The sequence below is a fragment of the Macrobrachium rosenbergii genome, chromosome 13 (genome assembly GCF_040412425.1).
Source record: "Macrobrachium rosenbergii isolate ZJJX-2024 chromosome 13, ASM4041242v1, whole genome shotgun sequence".
NCBI lineage: Eukaryota > Metazoa > Arthropoda > Malacostraca > Decapoda > Palaemonidae > Macrobrachium > Macrobrachium rosenbergii.
Window position 1 is genome coordinate 53,261,747 of NC_089753.1, and position 23,506 is coordinate 53,285,252.

Sequence of the window (23,506 nt, forward strand, 5' to 3'; positions counted from 1 at the left end):
TAACGCCTCTGCATAGATTCCTTAGGTATCCCCAGTGGTGATCTCCTTCACGTATCCTTTAATGTCTCGGCAAAGATTCCTCAGATATCCCCAGTGGTGATCTCCTTCATGTATCCTTCATGCCTCCACATACATTCCACAGGTATCCGCAGTGGTAATCTCCTTCACATTTCCTTAATGCCTCAGGATAGATTCTTCAGGTATACCCAGTGGTGATCTCATTCACATATCCTTTGCTTCCACATAGATTCCTCAGGTATCCCCAATGGTGATATCCTTCACATATCCTTAATGCCTTTGCACAGATTCCTCAGGTATCCCCAGTGGTGATCTCTTTCACATATCCTTAATGCTTCAAGATAGATTCCCCAGGTGTCCCCAGTGGTGATCTCCTTCACGTATCATTAATGCCTCGAGATAGATTCCTCAGGTATCACCAATGGTGATCTGCTGCATATATTCTTAATGCTTCCTCATAGATTACTCAGGTATCCCAAATGGTGATCTCCTTGACTTATCTTAATGTCTCCGCATAGATTCCTCAGGTATCCCCAGTGGTGATCGGCTTCACGTATCCTTAATGCCTCCACACTGATTCCTCAAGTATCCCCAATGGTGATCTACATGTATCCCCATGTATCCTTAATGCCTCAGGATAGATTCCTCAGGTATCCCCAGTGGTGGTCTTCTTCACGTCTCCTTAATGCCTCAGGATAGATTCCTCAGGTATCCCACAGTGGTGATCTCCTTCACATATCCTTAATGCCTCCGCATAGTTTCCTCAAGTATTCCCAGTGGTGATCTCCTTCACGTATCCTTAATGCATTTGCCGAGACATTGGTGATCTCCTTCCATAGCTCTTCGTTGGAAAAGTCGGTAGAGCTGTGGACTAGCACTCGCTAGGCCTGAGTTCGAGTCTCCGGCCGGCTGATGAAGTGTTAGAGGAATTTATTTCTGGTGATAGAAATTCATTTCTTGCTATAATGTGGTTCGGATTCCACAATAAGCTGTAGGTCCCGTTGCTAAGTAACCAATTGATTCTTAGCCACGTAAAATAAGTCTAATCCTTCGGGCCAGCCCTAGCAGAGCTGTTAATCAGCTCAGTGGTCTGGTAAAACTAAGGTATACTTAACCTTCACATATACTTAATGCCTCCACACAGATTCCTCAGGTATCCCCAGTGATGATCTCTTTCACGTCTCCTTAATGTCTCCGCAGGTGGTGCAGATGCTGGCACTTCTGGTGGGGCTGTTCGCCTTGTGCTGGCTTCCCTACCACGTGTACTTCATCGTCGTCCATCACCATCCTCAGCTGAGCACGAGGCCTTACGTCCAGCACATGTACCTGGCCTTCTACTGGCTGGCCATGTCCAACGCCATGTTCAACCCAATCGTATATTATCTGCTCAATGCCAGGTAATTATATCATTGGTACACTAGGTGTAGTTGTACTCTTGGTGTTAATGGTGAAAGTGAGACACTTTCAGAACAGTGAAGAGAAAAACCCTGCAGAATCCACAGAAACTGAGGGTACCAGTATTTATCAATTTTTAAAATAAAAATATTCATGCATGTGTGAGTGCCCAGAAATTCCCCATTACCCCCGTTACAAGCTTACCATTCAGCAATCATAGTGAAGATGGGTTCATATCAATTCTAAACACGGAACCTGAATTTTACAGGCATATATACAGTACAATTGTTATCAACTTACATCTCCCTGATACTCGAGTGGTCAAGGGCACTGTCTATCGTTGTTTCTAAACCAGGCCATGGCTCACTTAAAAGTTACAATTGCCCTTGGGTGCAAGTTTTCCCGAGGTCTAGAGAATTCAATATTAAACGATATTTGTGACTTAGTTTATATGATGTTTGTATTTCAGGTTCCGATATTTCTTCTGGCAGCTATTAACAGGAGCCAAGGAATCCTGGAAAAACTGCGTGGGGAATACGCACACTAATTCGTCGGTTCTGTCCGTCGATGGTAAGGAACTCTCTCTCTCTCTCTCTCTCTCTCTCTCTCTCTCTCTCTCTCTCTCTCTCTCTCTCTCTCTCTCTCTCTCTCTCTCAATACTTTATCTGGGTTGAAACAATGTGGAATGTTTTCCTCATTCACCCTTTCACTCTCTCAACCCCAGTAGTGTATCCAATTAAAATTGATCACAGCTCAACGCATAATTAGTTTTTAATATGTTTCTGCTACATGTCCTCATGTCTAACGGCATAAATCTCAGACAACTTTAAATAGCCTGCGTAAAAAAACTGTTGTGTGGCAACGAGGGTCGTTCAGGCTTCTTGGATCTCGACTGGAATTAATGACATGCTCCGGAAAACTTTTCTTCATAAGATTAAGTCACAAATTTTATCCCAGGCCAAATACATTTCATATATTGCATTTAGAGCATTCCCCCATTCACATCTAGTATCTTCACGATGCCCGGTAGGCCTGTTTATGCACTGATCTAATATAAGCATGTAAATACCAAAAAATTGTTAATGCAAAGCCAGGTAACTAAAAATAGTAGATATATCTCATACCTCACATCTAGATTTTATTTGAACGCATTGATACTATGACTTCAGTTACTCTTTGTTATTACTTTTTTTTATTTTAACCCCAAAATCCCGGATTTCTTTTGCTTTGAGCTTACCTTTGCATTTCTATCCATATAGTCAAAGGTTTTGCTTGTAGAATTATCGTTTATTAGTTTTAAGTGTCAATTCTATCATCAGCAAAATATACTTTATTTCCATAATTTTATATAAAGCTTTTCAATAAATATTATATATATATAATATATAATATATATATATATATATATATATATATATATATATATATATAAATATATATAAAATATATAAAATATATATTTTTCATATATGTATATACATAATGAGATGAAAATCACTTTTTCATGTGACATCTAAGAATTCGGTAACTGACAATTAAATGAGAGAACTTCATCTCTGAAGTAGATGCGTTTCATAAATAAGTCTACCATCAAGGGAAAACATAGCCTGAGATAACGCGTAACCTCGTATTCTTCCAGATGACCCTTTCGCCTTCCACCTCCAGGTAGGAGGAGAGCCAGTGAGGTAAGTGCAGTTTAGTTCTATTAATCGACTGTGATAGTAGTAATATTAATGGTAGTATTAGCAGTGGTAGCAATGATAAACGCGTAATATTGCAATTCTCAACCATTTCAGAACTATTTGACAAAATCGGCCATTTAAGGCTTTCTTACTATAAAAAAAACACTACAGATCATATTGCATCTTAGGTTTCAGATCTTATATATTTAAAATGGTCATTTTTGACTTTCTGTACCCACTATACTGTATATTATGTTATATAAAAGTAGACCGTAGAAAGGCATTTCTAGACTCTCACATTTGTTCTTGACTAAGAAGTAACGACTGAAGATAAGGCACTGAAGTTGCACAGACCAGAAAGAGACTGAAAAGAGCGACTGGAAATACTTCCTGAGATTGCTAGCCACATCCCCCCTCCCGGTCCGACCGCCCATCCCCACCCCGTCAGACAAATTTTGCAGCAGGATTAAACAATTACAAACCGACCACGTTTTTACGTGGCAACATTTTTATTCAACATACATGTGTAAAGTCTCCATGTTCGGATACTGATTTGGTGTCATTTTAAATCTAAACAGTTGCACTTTATTTTTGCATGTGCAAAGAGGAACACGTACAACTAAATGGTGCTAAAGTCATCCGCAAAAAAAATCTTATATTGTGTCATAAAAGTTTTTGCAAAAAGGTAAAACTGATGTCCTTTTTTTGCTCATGCAACATTACAATAAATAGCCTAACCTACCATGTTACATATAGAACACTGATACCTATGCCAGCTCATTTGCAATAAATTGTTGAATCTAGGTCGCGTTTTCACCAAGCGATATTTTTTCAGAAGTTTGCTTAAACTTTTTTTACGGTTCATTATATTTAGATATAATTTTGAGGCTGAACAATTGTATGTTTTCACAGAATGTCCGAAAACATAAATAAGTCAATATGAGAAGTTAAACTTAGCCAAAAATAAGTTTTGTACTTTACCATGAGAAACATTCACTACAACAGCAACAGAGTAGACATTTTTGGGTACCATACACCAGTATTGTTACACAATTTAAACAAGACACTTGGTTGCTGTCTTTTTCATTCGATCGCAAGAAGCAAAATTACAATGAACAAATCCACGAAGAGTAGTCCCGAGTGCAAACTGAGTTTAGCTTCTACTATCTTCTAAATTCTGCTGGTTCAAAACTGTTGTTTTTATGAAATACGTCATAACCAAACATTAAAATTTTTCATACCCAAACGGATTAATGTTTGAATTAACATAAGTGAAGAATGATACACAAAACACATTTTACAAAACCAAGACACTCAAAGTCTATCATACAAAAAACCAATTCAATCAAAATCTATCAAATCAAAAAACCAATTTAATCAAAATCTATCAGATCAAAAAACCCACTCAATCAAAATCTATCAGATCAAAAAAAAACAGTTAATCAAAATCTATCAGGTCAAAATACCAAGTCAATCAACCAAAAAACAAGTCAATCAGAATCTATCTTACAAAAACCAAGCCAATTAGAATCTATCAATTCAAAAAACCAAGCTTATCAAAATCAATCAGATCGACAAAAAACCAAGTCAATCAAAGTCAGTCAGACCACAACACCACGTCAATCAGAATCTATCATATAAAAAACCAAGCCAGTCAGAATCTATGAGCTCAAAATCCAAGTTAATCAAAATCGAACAGGTAAAAATAAACAGCCAATCAAAGTCTAACAGGAAAAAAAAACCAAGCCAACTGAAGTCCATCAGATCCAAGCAAAGTCTTTCCCTAGTGTCCTTGAAAATTTGGCATGAACGTCGAAAGATCCTGCACACCATACACTTCCTTCCCACGTGACTCAAAACTAGCACATACATCTCCGTTTGGAATACAGACCTTAACCCTCTTTCTTCGCACTTCTCCGCAGAGGCTTATTGTGTCCAGCAGCGCCCGACACCAAACAGACGCGGCAGAGCCCACTGCTGGGGACATCCCATCCATCACCTGGCCTGGCCGTCAACCTGTCCAATCACCTGGGACCGAAGAAGCCTCTCCCCAACAGGAACTTCACGCCGTCTTCATCTCCCAAGGGAAACAAACTCGGCTGCACAGCTCCACAAATACAGTTTATTGAGGCAGCGTATTGATAAGGAGAGATTTATGTTTCTCTCGACTTTCTCTCCAAATATAAACGATTTTTCTCCTGTAAATAAAACATGTGAACGAGGAAGATTTCATGTTACTTAAACAGTTTTCTTCACTACACTGCGAGAATAATTTTGATAATAGAACTAAATATACTTCATTCTCAAGAGTACAGTTACCATTCAACTCTTCCCTAAAAACTTCTCCATTGAAAAATTTCTTTTCGTCTTGTTTAAAGTAAAATGTAACATTTCATAACCTTAGAAGTTGAGAAAACGGTCGAAACGTCTGATCAGAGAAATTCTAATTTTGGAGGAAAAATGACAACTCGAGCGGTCCCCTAAAGAGATACTGACTTTTCCATTCGTAACGATTATCGATAAGCTGCGTTTCCAGATAATTAAAATTTTTTCACATGATTTAGTTGCTTTGGGCCAAGAATATTTTCACTTATTTGGAGGACTCGGACGACTTCTCTGTATTTCCACTCCCTAATACCTACCAAACACCATTTTGTTAAATTGGTACCTTAATAAAACTTAAATTATAGTAATTAAATATAACTGTAGTCATTAGATAATCCAGTAACTGATGATAAAGTTACTTAGCAACCAAAAAAGTCAACAAATTCTGAACAAGAACCATAATTAATTATCCTGTAATACTAGAATTAACAATGAAAATAAAAAAAAACACGAAAAATGTGCCATGAAGCACAATAAAATATGTTATTGTTGTAAAAGTGACAAGAAATGTTTGTATCAATGTTATATCTTCCCTTCCTCACCTCACCAACAACACACACACACTACAGTATATACAGTATATATATATATATATATATATATATATATATATATATATATATATATATATATATATATATATATATATATATATATATATATATATATATATATAAAATATATATATATATATATATATATATATATATATATATATATATACATACATAAATATGTACATACATAAATATGTGTGTGTGCCGGTGTGTGTGTGAGCGGGTAACATTAAGCTGTTTCCCCACTTCTGCAACAGACTTACTCAAAGTGCGTCCAGCTCTGAATACACACCCTATGACATCCATCCAATCCCTCTTTCATGACATCTTTCCGACCCTTCCCGTGCCTTCCCCTCCCCACTAAAGACACCTCGGAATAAAACCCTCTTTTTCAACATATCTTTGTTCACACTTTCCACAAGACAGTACCATCCCTAATTACACTAGTTCATCTTTTAAATGCTTCTGTGCAGCATCTCCACATTTCTTACCATAATAATTCTTGTCACCTGTGTGACACAAAAATAGTTTATCTCAACATCTAACACTTTGTTTCATTTGCATTCAACAATACCATTTCACAAAGCAAAAAAAGCTGAGTTGGGTCAATAATCCCTTGCTTTCCAGACAATTCGTCTCGTCCCAATCTTCTGCACAAACCTTGCTGCCTTTCTTACTGCACCTATCCTAAGACATTTCTTCCACCCTACCATCACTTGTTACATTTACTCTCAGATACTGCTTCCACCATCCAATTTACGCTTAATAGTTTATCTCCTTAGTTTCCAACTGCAGCGTTCGAGTGGTATAAGCAGCACAACAACAGACTGGGTGAGAAATGTGGAGATACAGAGAAATAGTCAAAGGTTATCATAAGTGAAAGGAAGAATCAAGAGATTTTGCAGCCATGCGGAAAGAATGAACGTTGATAGTGTAGTAAAAACTGTATAATTCAAATGTGTTATGGGTAAGGACAGGAGGACCTCGAAAGGATTCGACAGATGTTGTAAAAGAGGTATTGGAAGGTTCTGGCAAGGAAGGGACTTATTGTCTACGAAGTGCAGGAGTTTATTCAAGATATGGATGACTGGTGGTGTGTATGTGTGTGGGGGGGGGAGGAAGGGGAGGAATTGGAGCCACTACTGATACGCCCTCTGTGCAATTGTATGAAGTAGCTAATGTTGCGGAATTTTACAGCTCAAGATGTTTAAAATTATGAAGCTTTGTCAATATTACAAACGTGACTTTTTATACTAAAATACTACGTCAAAATTACCCCTTAATATAGTATTCAATTTACCTTTAGAATAACTTACTCTCACAGGGAATCATACATCACCCAGAGGGAATTGCTATATAAGATGAGCACATCTGCCCCCATCTAGGGTGGGTAATCATAGGGAGTATAAGTTGGGTCTATTGGCGTTGAAAATAATGGTCAAGTAGCTCAAACGAAAAAAGACCACGCGCCCTGGAAATCTACTGGTTATGCTTGAATAAGTCAAAACGACCCTAACATTTCCCATCCTGACAAACACATCCTTACCAAACCATCGATACACAAGCTAGCAAGGAACTCGCCACCCCTAAAAACCACACGACAGCCCTGACTATTACATCTTAAGTTAACCTAAGAATCGTAGGAAGTGACGCCTTCCTGGCAGTGGTACATGAATCTCGAAGTCATCACAAAGATGCAGATCTTGTTCCTCATGACGTGAGTGAAAACAAGTTATCAAAATGCTTTCTAAAACATTTACATTTCTTCCCTGGACGAAGACTCTGCTCCTTATCTTTCCAAAAACTAAAACATGTGTGAATGTTGAGACTACATGCATCAACAAACTTTGCATGTGGTTAAGCCCTTCGCCATGTTTTCAGAAAGCAATTAATATCCAATCACACAAACCAATAACAATATCTTGAGAAAACCCGTAAGTCATCCGACTTTCATTTAGTTATAAACGGTCAACTGAGACCATTTTAAAGAACTAACTCGACTATTCAAATTGAATTATGTTATCACTTTCTTGCGCCAACCTAAACAAAAATCCATTTCTTTTTATTTTTGATCAGGAAACTCCGCGACAGTTTGTTCAGATAAACTCTTGATTGCAGGATACAAAGAAATTTAAAAGACGAGAGGGTGGAAGGCAGAGACTTACGGGCCATTAAAAAAAAAAAAAAAAAAAAAGTAAAATTGGTCACTGGCTGGTTCCCCTGTCGAGTAAAACGGCAAATCGTTACTCGCGAAGGGACAAACTCGTCTTGCGGAAAACTACCAAAAATAAGACTAAATTATGCATAAGTACCTGCTTATCAACAAAGAAGCTCGAGTCTTTGGTAGTGCTCAGACACAGAAGTAAAACTGGGGCAACTCACAGGTTTCTCAATAATGGGTAGTGATAAAAGTCACTCCGGAATGGGGATTCCAGCCTCTTTTTCAATGGGCATTACGGCCGCTGTCTTCTTTAATTGAATGTTACAGTTTTCTCTTCAAAAGGACGAAGGCTTTCCGTACGATATAAGGATTATTCATTTCATAAACAGCGCGAGTTTTTTAAAGACTATATAAGTAACAAACGCTGACGAATGGCTATTGACAGTAATCGTGAGAGTACAACCATAATAATTGTCAGTCACTGTCAATATGTCTGCTGGTATAGTATATAGGGAAATGTCCACTTCTGTATACTGTGTAATTTTTATATAATAAACTCTGGAATTCCCTTCTTTCTTTTTTCTTTTCCATCCCTGGAAATTAACAAGCAAAGGACCAAATTAATAATCCAATTTGACTCAACGTTGACATTGGAGCAGCAATCAACCATAGACCAATATGTCACAGAAATAACTTGAAAACTTACGTAACTAATGAGACTACTGGTTTGCAAAACAGAGCAGCAGCGACTTTGGTTAATACTGTTTAAATTAATAATGTAATAAATGAATCTTTATATAAATCAATATCTCAGTAAATAAATAAACTATAAATACTTTCACATCTTACAACCAAAACAGTTCTAAAATTTGGTTTAAACAAAACTTCAATACTCCACTTGTCCTCCAAACTTCATTATTCGAAAACGCTGGAAAGAGAAAGTTAAACTCCTGAAGCAGAGGAGCTAACGTATATATATTTCGACAAACTGGACCGCTGTTGTGTCGACAAATCAGACTCAGAAAATTTGGCTAGGAAATTCACTTTCAGATAGAAAACTTTTTTCAATATTTACACATGTTGATAACTACATTTTGTGATAACACATAGCTACAGTAACATACAGACAACTTTATAGGATAGAATAGGAATATAAGATTTAAACCAAAGGCCTAGCGCTGGGACCTATGAGGTCACTCAGCGCTGAAAGGAAAATTGAGAGTAAAGGAGGTTTGAAAGGTGTACCAGGAGGAAAACCTCACAGTTGCACTATGAAAAAATTGTTAGGAGAAGGTGGAAAGTAAGCTGGAATAAAGAGAATATGAACGGAGGTAAAGTAAAAGGAATGAAAGAGGTTACCGCTAGGGGCCGAAGGGACGCTGCAAAGAACCTTAAGTAATGCCTACATTGCACTATTCCCCTACGGGGTACAACTTTATAATCCTCTGAAACGTTTTCCTTTGGCTTGGTCAGCTACATCCAGAAACTAGGTTTCCTGGGAAAAATTGAACTCAAGGTCCATGTCTGGTTCGCTGATGAAAGGATCTGACTTTTATCTCACATAATCCTGTTTCCCGTATCGATGACTAACGACCCTCTTTTTACATGCCCTTTCCAAGGTCAAGTTGTCAGGACGAACCTATTAAAGTGTTATAGTTCCTTTATTAATAAAATATGTATGATTATAACTCAACTCTCAGTATATTCACAATGATATAAATTTATCTAGGTGAGCGATCTAGAACATTATTCCTCCATCATTATTTGGTGAATTAAATTTCGACGGTGTTCAGGCTTACAAACCGATTAAATAATAATAATAATAATAATAATAATAATAATAATAATAATAATAATGTGATAGATGCTAACAAGACATTCCTATTTAATTCCTTCCTTTTACTTATGTGAATTTGTTCTCTCACATTATATCTGTGTGCAAGTGTGTATGTGGGTGGGAGTTTGCATGTGTATTCCGTGTGTAACACAAGCATCCTAGAGGAAATATCTCTACATTTTGATAAGTTGTTGCGAATGGTTAAAGTTTTATGCAGAAAGCCAAGCATGTGCATCTGTATCACAGCAGGAGAGTGACTGGTTTGGTGTAAAAGTGGGTCCATGACTAGAGAGTGTTAAAGTCTCCACGGTTTAATATCGTATGGGGTGAACTATGGGCACTGAAAATTCAAAGCCGAACAGTATACATACAATATATATAGTATATGTAAACATACATATATATATTTATATATACGTGCACCCATATATATGTGTGCGCACGCGTTGTATGCGCGTGTATAAAGACCAGAGGTCCTTGAAGCATAATTCCCAAAAAAGCACCGTAGACTACAATGCCAAGAAAGCACCACGGTTAACAATGAACGAACGAATATCCAACCCATTTTCACATTTCCTTCAATATCTTCCAGCAGTTTCTTCAGCGATTCTCTGAATGAGCCACCAGCAATCTGGGCGCTATGCAGATGCAGTATAAAACATTCATGCATCATCTATTCAAAAATGCACATGAAAGTGTTTTCTTCGGGGAATCCAAATAACGGAGGAGCTGGAGAACTGTTTTCCACACACCGACAATCGATGGGGCCCAGATCTAAACGGCTGAGACTGTATCAAGCAAATAAAAGGGTGTTTATTCTCCTTTTTTCCCCTGTATATCTGTTATCCTCCTGTACATGATTTCTCCATAACAGAAGTCAAATTTACGTCTTTCAGCACTCATGAAAAATGAGGCTTTTAGTATTAGATATGAGATATAAAAGTCACTTGCAGACTTAAGTTTTCAGTGGTAGTATTACCTAAAAACATTCTTTTCATATAAAAAGTTTTTTTTCTGGATGAGGTCACATTTCCCTCATAAACAGGTGAACCTCTCCTGGAGTCACACAACCGAGGACGACGTCTCCCTGTCCTCCGTAAACACGTTTATCTCGAGTAATGCCGTTCTCCGATTTGCACCGAGAGCCATCCACTCGGAAACTCTTACCCAAGTTACCCCGAATGTTTGCGTTCCCTCGGGTCTGGAATTCCCGCTCTCTTGGCCGGCATCAGCTTTAAGCGCTTATTCAAACGTTTGCCTGGATGTCGATCACCTCTCGGTCAAGCTGGTTCCTCGGTATTTCTCTGTTTTGTGAGGGGGTTATCCCCCATTATTTTGACCTTATCCTAGAATTTTCATTGACTTTACAAGTAATTTATTACAGGGTATTTTTTCCTTTTTGTGGAATTTTCCTTAGCTTTCGACGTTATTTTTGACAAATACCTGGAGGCAGAGGAACTTCATTTAGCTTTGTAAATCTTTTTTTTGCATAGAAATTCCTTTATTTCAACGTATATCACCTCACCTTTAGCTTTCTAAGTTATCTTTAATTGGATACGTTTTGTGGAATTTCCCTTAGCTTTGAAAGTAATTGTTGACGATATATTTGGGAGAGGGGATTTTCATTAGCTTTATAGATCATTTCTGACCAGGAATACCTCCGTGAAAATCAAATTATCACCTGAATTCTTTTTCTAAAATTTCAGTTTCCATTATCCGAGAGCGTCTGCACAGCATCTCGATCTTCACCAATTGAAAGGTTCACTATTTTGTTTGTTACTGCAAAAGTAATAAAAAGATTTCCGTGTTTCAGATTCCTTCACATGGGCCGACAGGACAAAAACCGAATGTCCTAGACCCATCTTGAAATGCGAGTCATATTCCACGTAATTTTTTAAGTTCTGAGAGCTGACAGAAAAAGTGCGGACGTACAGACAAATAGCCATCTCAGTAGTTTTCTTTGACAGAAAACTAAAACAGCATACAACAGAAGTGCACTATAAGAAACTGCTCATAGATAAGAGCTTACAGCGATGTTAGGTGTGGGTATGACTCTTCAAACGGGGCCAAGGTGAACCTCAGGAAAAAGTTAAGTATACCTTAGTTTTACCAACCACTGAGCTGATTAACAGCTCTCCTAGGGCTGGCCCGAAGGATTAGACTTATTTTACGTGGCTAAGAACCAATTGGTTACTTAGCAACGGGACCTACAGCTTATTGTGGAATCCGAACCACATTATGGCGAGAAATGAATTTCTATCACCAGAAATAAATTCCTCTAACTCTTCATCAGCCGGCCAGGGAATTGAACTCCAGCCCATCGAGTGACAGTCCGCAGCTCTACCGACTCACCCAACGAAGAGCTGAACCTCAGGAAAGCCCGATATGCCTCGGACCACCTCGTCACGTCAGGGTTTATTTGTTTTGTGATTTATTACGGGGCCACAGTAGAGCTTCTTCTAATTATGTTAATTGTCATGTATTAGTCATAGTTAATACCGCACAGTGTATCTTGGATAGACAAGTACTGTACTTTTAAAGTTCAAGGTAGTTTTCTAAGTCCTGGTCAGATAATTTGCAGGTTACTGTAGGACCTTCTTATTAAATAAACAAAAATAAAAATATATATCAGTAATGCACACCTACATTATTGCGAAAATAAAAATGATATTTTTCAAAATTCTATATTGCTATCTTTCTACTTGAAATGAGAACGACCGAGTGTGAATGAAAACCGGCCATATCCTGGTTTTCATTCACACTCGGTCGTTCTGATTTCAAGTAGAAAGATGGCAATATAGAATTTTGAAAAATATCATTTTTATTTTCGCAATAATGTAGGTGTGCATTACTGATATATATTCTTATTTTTGTTTATTTAATAAGAAGGTCCTACAGTAACCTGAAAATTATCTGACCAGGACTTAGAAAACTGCCTTGAACTTTAAAAGTATTTGTCTATCCAAGATACACTGTGCGGTATTAACTATGACTAATACATGACAATTAACATAATTAGAAGAAGCTCTACTGTGGCCACGTAATAAATCACAAAAACAAATAAACCCTGACGTGACGAGGTGGTCCGAGGCATATCGGGCTTTCCTGAGGTTCACCCTGGCCTTATTTGAAGTCATACCCACACCTAACATCGTTGAAAGCTTTTATCTATGAACAGTTTCTTATTGAGCACTTCTGTTGTATGCTGTTTTAGTTTTCTGTCAAAGAGAACTACTGAGATGGCTATTTGTCTGTCCGTCAGCACTTTTTCTGTCCACGCTTTTTCTGTCAGCCCTCAGATCTTAAAAAATACAGAGGCTAGATGGCTGCAAATTGGTATGTTGATCATCCACCATCCAGTCATCAAACGTAACAAGCTGCAGCCCTCTAGCCTCGGTAGGTTTTTATTTTATTTAAGGTTAAAGTTAGCCATGATCGTACGTCAGGCAGCTAATTGTCAGTTCACATACATGCTTTTGAACACAAACGAAGACGCACGAACAGACGCATATTTTCCTGTACATTCAAGAAAACTCGAGCAAAAGCTGATTAATTTCAGTTAATCCTGCAACGATGCACATTCTGATTTTCACTTAAATAATGTTTACCAAGATATAATTAATTACAACGTGAAAGAGCAAAACAGGATAAAATGGCACTGTGACACTTTCACCTTCTGTAGAAAGTAATACTGATGTACCGTATTAAACTGACGGACGTCTCCCAAGGAAACTGGCCTCTTTCATTAAAGTGTATAAGCAAGAATTATGCAAACACTTCAGTAACGATTGACCGTTGCGAGAAACCGAACTGAATTGCAAAACATACATTTATTTAAAAACGGCAGTTGGACTCGAAAAAAAAATAAATGGTAGAAGTGAAATTATCCGCACCATAACAGAAAATAATACGGATCCAAAACAGAAACTAAAATTTAGTACTAAATAAATCTAACACCAAAAGCTAATAACAAAGTCAGTTTTGAGAAAACACATCGTTCTCAATTAGTAACTATTTTTATTATAAAATATTAGTTCTAAAAGTATCAATGAAAAATTTAAAAGTTTACGTTAGCGAAGCAAAAAGGCAATTTTATCATGAGTAAACCTGCATAAGTACGTCACCCATTTTGCAGAATTAACTTTACTGTTCAAATTGAGTTATGTTAGAATTTTCCTGCTCAAAACCTAAATAGAAACGCATTGAAACATTCTTAGAATTTCAATTTTTGTCAGGAAACTCCGTGACATATGGCTGTATACAGCTTCAGTTAAAGGCATAAAAATTTAATGGCAATATTTAAAGTGACCTTCATGAGAGCTAACATTCACCAGGCCCGGTCAGTAGCACATACCTTCATTTCGAGCACTGTATTATACAGTAACATTTTTATATTTTTTGTATAAAAACTATTCTGAAAGCTGGGGACGGACTCCGTAAAAAGTGCAAAAGCTCCCTCGGGCCAAAGAATATATATACATCTACCTAATTTTTTAATCTCTTTACTTCAGGAATTTTAAACACGTTATGACGGTTCTCTTCAAATTAATAACTCATAGCATGCAACACTCTTTTTTACAAATTCACTAAACACTTCCTGTTATTTTTACTTTTCTGTAAAAGAAAACTATTGAGATGGCTATTTGTCTATCCGTCCAGCACTTTTTCTGTCCTCCCTCAGATCTTAAAAACTACTGAGGCTAGAGGGCTGCAAATTGGTATGTTGATCATCCACCCTCCAATCATCAAACATACCAAATTGCAGCCCTCTAGCCCCAATAGGATTTATTTGATTTAAGGGTAAAGTTAGCCACGATCGTGCGTCTGGCATCGCTGTAGGCCAACAACACAGGCCACCACCTGGCTGTGGCTGAAAGTTTCATGGGCAGCGGCTCAGTTTCATGGGCCATGGCTGAGAGTTTCATACAGCATTATACGCTGTACAGAAAACTCGATTACGCCGGAGAAATTTCGGTGCATTTTTCACTTATTTAGTATTCTTCCTAATGAACAAAATATGCTTACTGTACAAGCCTAAAAGATAAATGAGGTCACATAAAATATTTACAAGGAAAAGGAAGCCAGCAGCAAGAACTTTCTAATTATAACGAAATCGAAGGGCCACTTGTTACCACATTTTTTTCAGTTCCAAAATGTTCTTTGCAGAATGAAGACACGGTTTCAGCATAAATGAATATAATACTAATCACAGCGGCAAAATAGTTTGCTTCTTTTAATTAAAATATTGTTATAGTTTTCAATTCACTTTAAAACATCACATTACAAGCAACAATACTTTTCACCAACGCGAATTACATTCTTCAACTTTCGTAAAAGAAAATACTTTCGAATAAAAGAAGATGAAAAGTCAAAGGAAAGCAAGTCTAGTTACGTCGTGCTAGGACGTGGGAGTAACTTCATCCCAAGTGCCACACTTATGAACTCAGTCGTAAACTCCCAATGAGGGGCCAATGGTGCGGAACAACTAAGATTAGTGGGTCCTGGGGACACCCAACCAGAACCAAACCCCGCCAGCTCTGCCACGCCCTTTATTTCGGTCAAACTTGGTTACGTAAGAAATAAGATGCACCAAAACACAACTGATCGACCTGTTACAAAGCCCACCGCCTGCGAGTGCCTTTATAGTGCCTTGGTCAATAGTTTACTCGGGCAATTTCATACGTTGTAAACTTTTCCAAAGAGAACGTTTCCACACTATGCTCTTAAATAGCGTCGGTCTGAAGGAGGAAGTGGGGATTTTTTCATTAATTATAACGCCCTTTAGGTTATGCTGCAAGAGCAGAGCTCTCTCTCTCTCTGGAAACAGCTTTTTACTGAACAAAAACACACACAAACATATACACACACACAACACACACACACACATATACTATATATTATATATATATATATATATATATATATATATATATATATATATATATATATATATATATATATATATATATATATATATATATATATATATATATATATATATATATATATATATATATATATATATATATATATATATATATATATATATATAAATATATATATATATATATATATATATATATATATATATATATATATATATATATATATATATATATATATATATATATATAGTTTATATATATATTTATATATATATATATATTATATATATATATATATATATATTTATATATATTTATATATATTTAATTTATATATATATATATATATATATATATATATATATATATATATATATATATATATATATATATATATATAACACTAACCTGTGAGACGTCCTGGATTCAATTCTCTAAAAAGTCTTATGTATGGTTCATCGTCACGTAATGTACAAAACACTGACGCCACACGTAACCTAAAAATAAAGGTTAGCGAAGCGAGACATATGGGTTCATATGCCACAGAAAGATAAAGAGTTAATTCACTTACCAGTATATTTACCAATAACGAAGCTCTTCGTTATGGCGAGGAAGGAAAGCCTTCGTTAACTGCAAAACCCTTTTTCATTACTGGAGCAGAATGTTCAAAGTGTGGGTTTACAAGTCAAAGACATTTAACAGAATTTATGCTGATCTGAAAGTTTTTACTGCAGATGGTCTCTGGTTCAACTTGACTTTCAAATTAATTCTGAACCTCGTATTTAGGTTCTTTTCCGGCATATGCTTATTAAACATTTTTTGAAAGTTCGACGGTTTAATAAGAAAACATTTTTAATTAAAGTCTCTCTCTCTCTCTCTCTCTCTCTCTCTCTCTCTCTCTCTCTCTCTCTCTCTCTCTCCAAACAAAAGGAGAGAGAGAGTGTTTAACTTTCTTAGATAATGCAATTTAAAAGTATTCCGTAGTTTCAGGGAAATACCGAATTTTATGATGCCTGATAGAAATAATTACTGTACTTCCCTAGCTAAGGTACAAACCAGTTACAGATTTGTATTTTTCGTACTTCTGTTGTAGGGTCCCACACGGACCCACACACCGTCCATCTTACCTGACCAGCTAATCTCCTCCCAACAAGCATCTTTGCGTGCCAAGCGCACACACACAAGAAACACAGCAGATGTCATGCATCCTTGTGCATTTATTCTCATTCATATTACTGTTATGTCAAATGTATCATTCTTAGCGCAAGCATTACAATGTCAGCATTCCAGCTGTATGCATCAACTTCATTCGTGTCTTGTATATTGATTTTTGTACATCTTTCCATCCTCCAACAAACACAGTTGGTTGTACTTTGACCTCTGTTTAGTTCGCCTCGTGTCAGGCACTACATTTCCACTCACAAGAGTTATTGACCTGTCTGTTTGTTGTTTGAATAAATCAGTAAGTTTGTAGACGCAGCCTCTTACTCACGCCTTTGCTACATTGGTGACCACAGAGATGTCCACCCCAGCCAGCGCCAACGAACCAACCTCTCCGATGACATCATCTCCGCCACCTCCATACATCTGGCCCCCATTCACCCCCAACACCCCAGGAGCTTGGTTCCTCAGGGCGGAGACTATCTTCAAATCAAAGAAAATTATCTCCTCAGCACGCAAAGCAAATGCAGTCCTCAAATTCCTGCCAGACAATGTTTTCGAGCAAGTCACAGGGTGGCTCACAGAACTGCAAACCCCTGTCACCTACGAATCACTGAAGGATCAGCTGACGTCATCCTTCAGCATGCCACCTGCCCTAAGAGCCAAGAAATTCCTGAACAACGTGGGGCCAGCCATAGGAAATGAGCGGCCATTGCATGTCTACAAGCAATTGCTGTGGCTCATAATGCTACCCACTTCAGACAGCCAACCCGAGTCAACCCTGGATCTGGTGAGAGAAGTCCTCCTCACAAAACTGCCCTGCCAAACGGTGGCTGCCATGCCCAGCACCTCCACCATGCCCATTGAAGAATTCCTAAAATTGGTCAACACAGTACACATGGCTCACAAGAAAACAGAGCCGACCTAGCCACCCATAGCAGCAGCAGCACGACAGTCACAGCAGTTAACCAACACAGAATCCAACAGTGACCTAGAGGGACCAGCCGCGCCCATCCACAAGCAGTGTTTCCCCAAACAACCCATCAAGGGGAAAACCAGAAGGAAGAAAGATGAACCACCAGAGGGAATATGCTTTTTCCATTGGAAATTTGTAAAAAAGGCATGCAAACTTAACAAAGGCTGCCTGTTTTCAAAAAACATACAAGAGAGTCACATCCGTGACCCAGGCAACTAAACCTCAGTGGTGAGCAGACCAGTTGCCTAGTAAGAGAAGCTAAGCCTGTGTAACGCTGTCTTTCTTCCAGATACGTACGCAAAGGCTCCACGTTTCTTCGTCAGGGACGAAAGGTCGGACACAGAATTCCTTGTGGACACCTAGGCATGTAAATCATTTGTGCCAGTCAACCCAAACAAACGACTCAACCCCACCCCACCCACCAACCTCTATGTATCCACTGCCAGTGTAGCGCCACTCAGGATGTATGGGAAGTGAAATATGAATGTGTCATTCAACGGGAAAGACTACAGTTGGACCTTCATTAAGGCAGACATGACGCTAGCACTTTTAGGAGCAGACTTCCTAAAAGCACACGACCTGCTAATGGACGTAGCATAAAAAAAAATTATCCTGAAAACAGCTCCAGTATCATCTCCTCAACAGCTGTGCAAACAACCCACCACCACATCATCACCACAACAGCAGAGACGACAAACAGGTCCCATTGCAGTAGCTACCCCACCACCAGAGATAAACCAACTTCTACAAGAATACCTAGAGGTCTTCAAAGATGACCTGTGGCACAACTTAACCAAAGAAGCAAAGCACAACATCCAGCACCATATAGAAACAGAAGGCTCACAGTCCAAGCACGTTTCAGACGGTTAGCCCCAGAGAAACTTGCTTATGCCAAACAAGTGTTCAGGGAAGTGGAGAATGCAGGAATATGCCAAAAAGCCCCCAGCCCATGGGCATCCCCCTCCCATGTGGTACTGAAACCCGGCAGAACATGGCGCCCGTGTAGAGACTACCAGCAACTAAACATCAAAACAATGCCAGTAGATACCCGTTGCCGAACATGGCAAATATAACCAACCAAATGAACAGAGCAAAGATCTTCACCAAAATAGATCTGCTGAAGGGATACTTCAAGTTCCAGTAGCAAAGGAAGATATAGAAAAGACTGTGATCATGACCCCCTTCAGCACCTACATGTTCAATTACAGCTGTTTCGGCCCTCGGAATGCAGGGACAACCTTCTGAAGACTTATGGGCGGACTGCTGGGCAACCTTTATCCTCATATTTAGCCCCAGCCTCGAGCAACATCTTCAAGACGTCAAAAGGGTGCTGCAGATACTTAAATAAAAAGGACTCGTAGTAAGGGAAGACAAGTGCAAATGGGCAAAGAAAACAGTGGAATTCCTGGGACATCATCTTAAAGACATCAAAAGGGTGCTGCAGATACTTGATGAAAACGAACTCATAGTAAAGGAAGACAAGTGCGAATGGGCAAAGAAAACAGTGGAATTCCTGGGACATCAAATAAGACCAAATGGCATTAAACCCCTCCAAAAGAAAGTGAAAGCAATTACTGACTTCCCAAAACCAACAACATTTAAAGCCATACAAGAATTTTCAGGACTAATCAACTATTATCATAGATTTATCCCAAGTATAGCTAAAATCATGAGCCCAATCTACACATGTCTACAAGGAAAAACCTAAAAATTAAGTTGGATTAATCTTTCCTCTACCCCATAGGTCCCTCACTTTGATGACTGACACAAGTAGCATGGCGACGGGTGCCATACTAGAGTAGGACACAGACGATGACTGTCAGCCATTGGCATTCTCCAACAAGAAGTTAACATTGGCAGGACAAAAGTACTCCACATTCGACAGAGAACTCCCAGCAGTCCACAAAGCCATCCATCACTTCCACCACATACTAGAAGGAAGGCATTTCATCATACAAACGGACCATCAACCCTTGGTTCACACCTTCACAAAGACAGCATGCGCATGGTCAGCATGACAACAGCATCACCTATCAGCAATAGCTGAACACTCCTGCATCAATGATTTGAAGGGCTCAGTAAACACCGTGGTGGACACACTTTTAAGAAATTGCATCAACAACATCCAGCTCAGGATAGCCTATCCCGAAATAGCAGAGGTACAAAGAGATGACATGGACCTACAGTGACTGCAGCAGGACAACCCCACCCTTACATGGAGCGACCTGTCCATCAACAATGGAGAGACGACCATCGCTTGCAAAACAAGTGCTGGACGCCCTTGCCCCTACCTGTCAGAAGACCTCAGAAAAAAGGCTTTCAACCTCGCCCACAACCTGTCACACCCATCAGGCTGCACAACAGTGTGAATTTTAGCAGAGTGGTACATCTAGTGGGGGATGAAAAAGGACATAAAAAACTGGATGAGAGAGCACCTTCCATGTCAGACGTCAAAAATAACAAGGCATGTAGAGAGTGGAATAGGAGAGTTCCACACAACATACCACCAACTCGCCCACATCCACGTTGACATAGTGGGACCTCTACCCCCACCTCCAAGGGGTACAGATACCTGTTCACCATCATCAACAGAAATACCGAGTGGACCGAAACAATACCAATATCGCAATAAACAGCAAAGAGTTGTGTTAAAGCTCTCATTGGATGGGTCAGTAGACACAGAGTTCCACAGATTATCATGAGTGACGGGGGGCAAACTTCACATCCGCCTCATGGAATGCCCTCACAGACAGTTTGGGGACAAAGATAATACACACGATGGCATCTCCAAAAGACTATACTGGTTGTTGAAAGCATTACTCACTGCTGGATGTGTAGGCAGGTGTTGGAGAAAGGAGTTACCTTGGGTCTTACTCGGCCAGAGAACATCACCACACGTGGCATTCAACACATCTCCAGCAGAAGCCCTGTACGGCCAACCATTAACATTGCCAGCAGACACCTATCAACATCCAACAAGCCCAACATCCCCATCCGACACCCACAAAGCATTTGAACAAATAATGCCAGCCAAGACAACTTACCACAAGGTCAGAAAAGTGTACATCCCAAATGAACTGCAGAATGCAAAATATGCTATCATATGGGTAGATACACACACAACCTCCCTCTCCCCAGCCTACTCGGGACCATACCATGTCATCTAGAGAAGACACAAAACTTACCAAATGACAGTGGACAGCAGAACCGTCTGAGTTTCCATCGACCGCCTAAAGCAAGCCTACCTCCCAGACACCCACCTACAACCATAGACCTCTCCAAGGAAGGGAGTCCTGTCGGGTCTCACACAGACCCACTAACCATCCATCTTACCTGGCCAGCTAATCTTTTCACAACGAGTATCTCTGCTCAACATTTAAATGTGTCATTCTTAGCACAAGAATTATAATGTCAGCATTCCAGCTATATGTATCATAATTCACTCGTGTCCTGTATATTAATTTATGTACATCTTGCCATCCTCCAACATACACAGTTGGTTGTACTTTGACCTCTGTTTTGTTCACCTCATGTCAGGCACTACATTTTTGCTTGCAAGAGCCTCTTACACCTTTACTACACCATTTTGAAAAATATTCATGTGGAAGCCATGTGACTCAAAAAATATATGAAGAATTACAGAATTAACATCACGCGCTACCAATATATATATATATATATATATATATATATATATATATATATATATATATATATATATATATATATATATATATATATATATAAAATATATATATATATTATATATATATATATACATATATATATACATATATATATATATACATTATTATAAGTTACCAGAAGTCACTGCACAGCCGACCCTTAATTTGCCCTGCTTAGCCGATCCCAGTTGACCTAGATATAAAAACAAAGTTATCAACAGTTCGATCTGTCCCTTCTCTTTACCTGAAACAGACATTTAGAGGGCATAGTCGAAAAGTATGAGGATGACGGACTGAGCGCCACTCTCTTAAGCAGCTTACTCCAACTAAGCTGCTTAAAACAACCTTTCTAAAGGCAGATTAAGCTGGCTGAATTGTCTTTCCACAGGACACCTGGGAAGATACAAGCAGATGGCTGGGACACCTGGAAAATGACACATCTCTGCACACGGTCACCAGACTCGACAGATCTCTGCACATGGTCCTTACTCGGCAGAGGTCTTAAAAAGGGACAGGACAGGAGAAATCTTTGCAATTAGCCAGAGCAATCGTACATGCTGCGTGTCAGAGATGCTGAGAGGCCCCTTCCCCCTGTCCACACCTGACTCCAGACTCGTTACCATCTCTACAGTCATACTCAAGTGGATCGTCCAAGTGATAGTGTGCCGTGCCATACGTGTGATTGTCCCTCGTCATTCTTCACCAGAGACCTGCTTTCCCTAAGGTAAAGTACGAATGAAAACTTTTCACTCACGATAGTTTGCCATTAGAAGTGTTTACTGAGTGCCAGTATTCTACCTCTATCCTTGTGCCATTTTATCAAGTGCCACTGCCAATGTTCTGTGTTCCAGTGTAAAGTAAGTGTTCATTCATTCCTCAAGTCCTTGGCACCATCAGTCCAGCCTCAAGTCATTGTATGTGTTATGTTTTCCTATTGCAGAGGGCTTTGCTGTGGACTCATCTTGGACTGTGCCTTGCCATCATTCAAGACTTCAGTAGAAAGATCTTCAGGAGTTGCAAGCCTCCTAATAATTCATTTAGCTATTTTCCTTTTGATTTCTTTTGTAAAGTGTTTACATAACATTCCCTCATGAAGTAGAGCCCTAAGCTCATTGAATCATCCCCATTTTTCTTTTCTTTTTATGATTTCCCTTAACGTAAAGTCAGATCTCCAAGGCCAACTTGAAGAAAGATCCGTTGCCGGCCTGTAAACCATTCTACGAATCTAGAAATCCAGGGAAATACATAAAAATGGCGACCTTCCCACAGATCTCATTTAGCAGTTGCATTTTCCCCTCTACTGTTGCTTTGTTGCATTTGCAATTCGCCAAATCAGCAATTAGCAAAGCTAAGCTGGGTGAGAGACAAATTCCGAACCTGGTACCAAGAGCACAGACCAAGAGAGTTCCACATAAGTAATGTGTTTATCTTAAATTTTTTTTATTTTACAATCATGACTGTTCCTAGGGAACTAGGAATAGGGACGCACGTACCCACTGAGAGAAGAGAACTGCCGTATTAGATTTGTTAATGCATGCCTTTCAGGATAGGTAGTTAGGAAATAACCAGTGCTAACCAATTTTGTTTCAAGGAATAGTGCAAAAGAAATTCCTCTGTGTTAAATTATTTGCCATTTTCGTTTCGAGGAATAGTGCAAAAGAATTTCCTGTGTTAAATTTTACTTCGCAGTTCGGAATAGTGAATTATTTAGGCATGGACGAACTCCCCATGGGATAAGATCAGCTTGCATTGCTGAAATACTC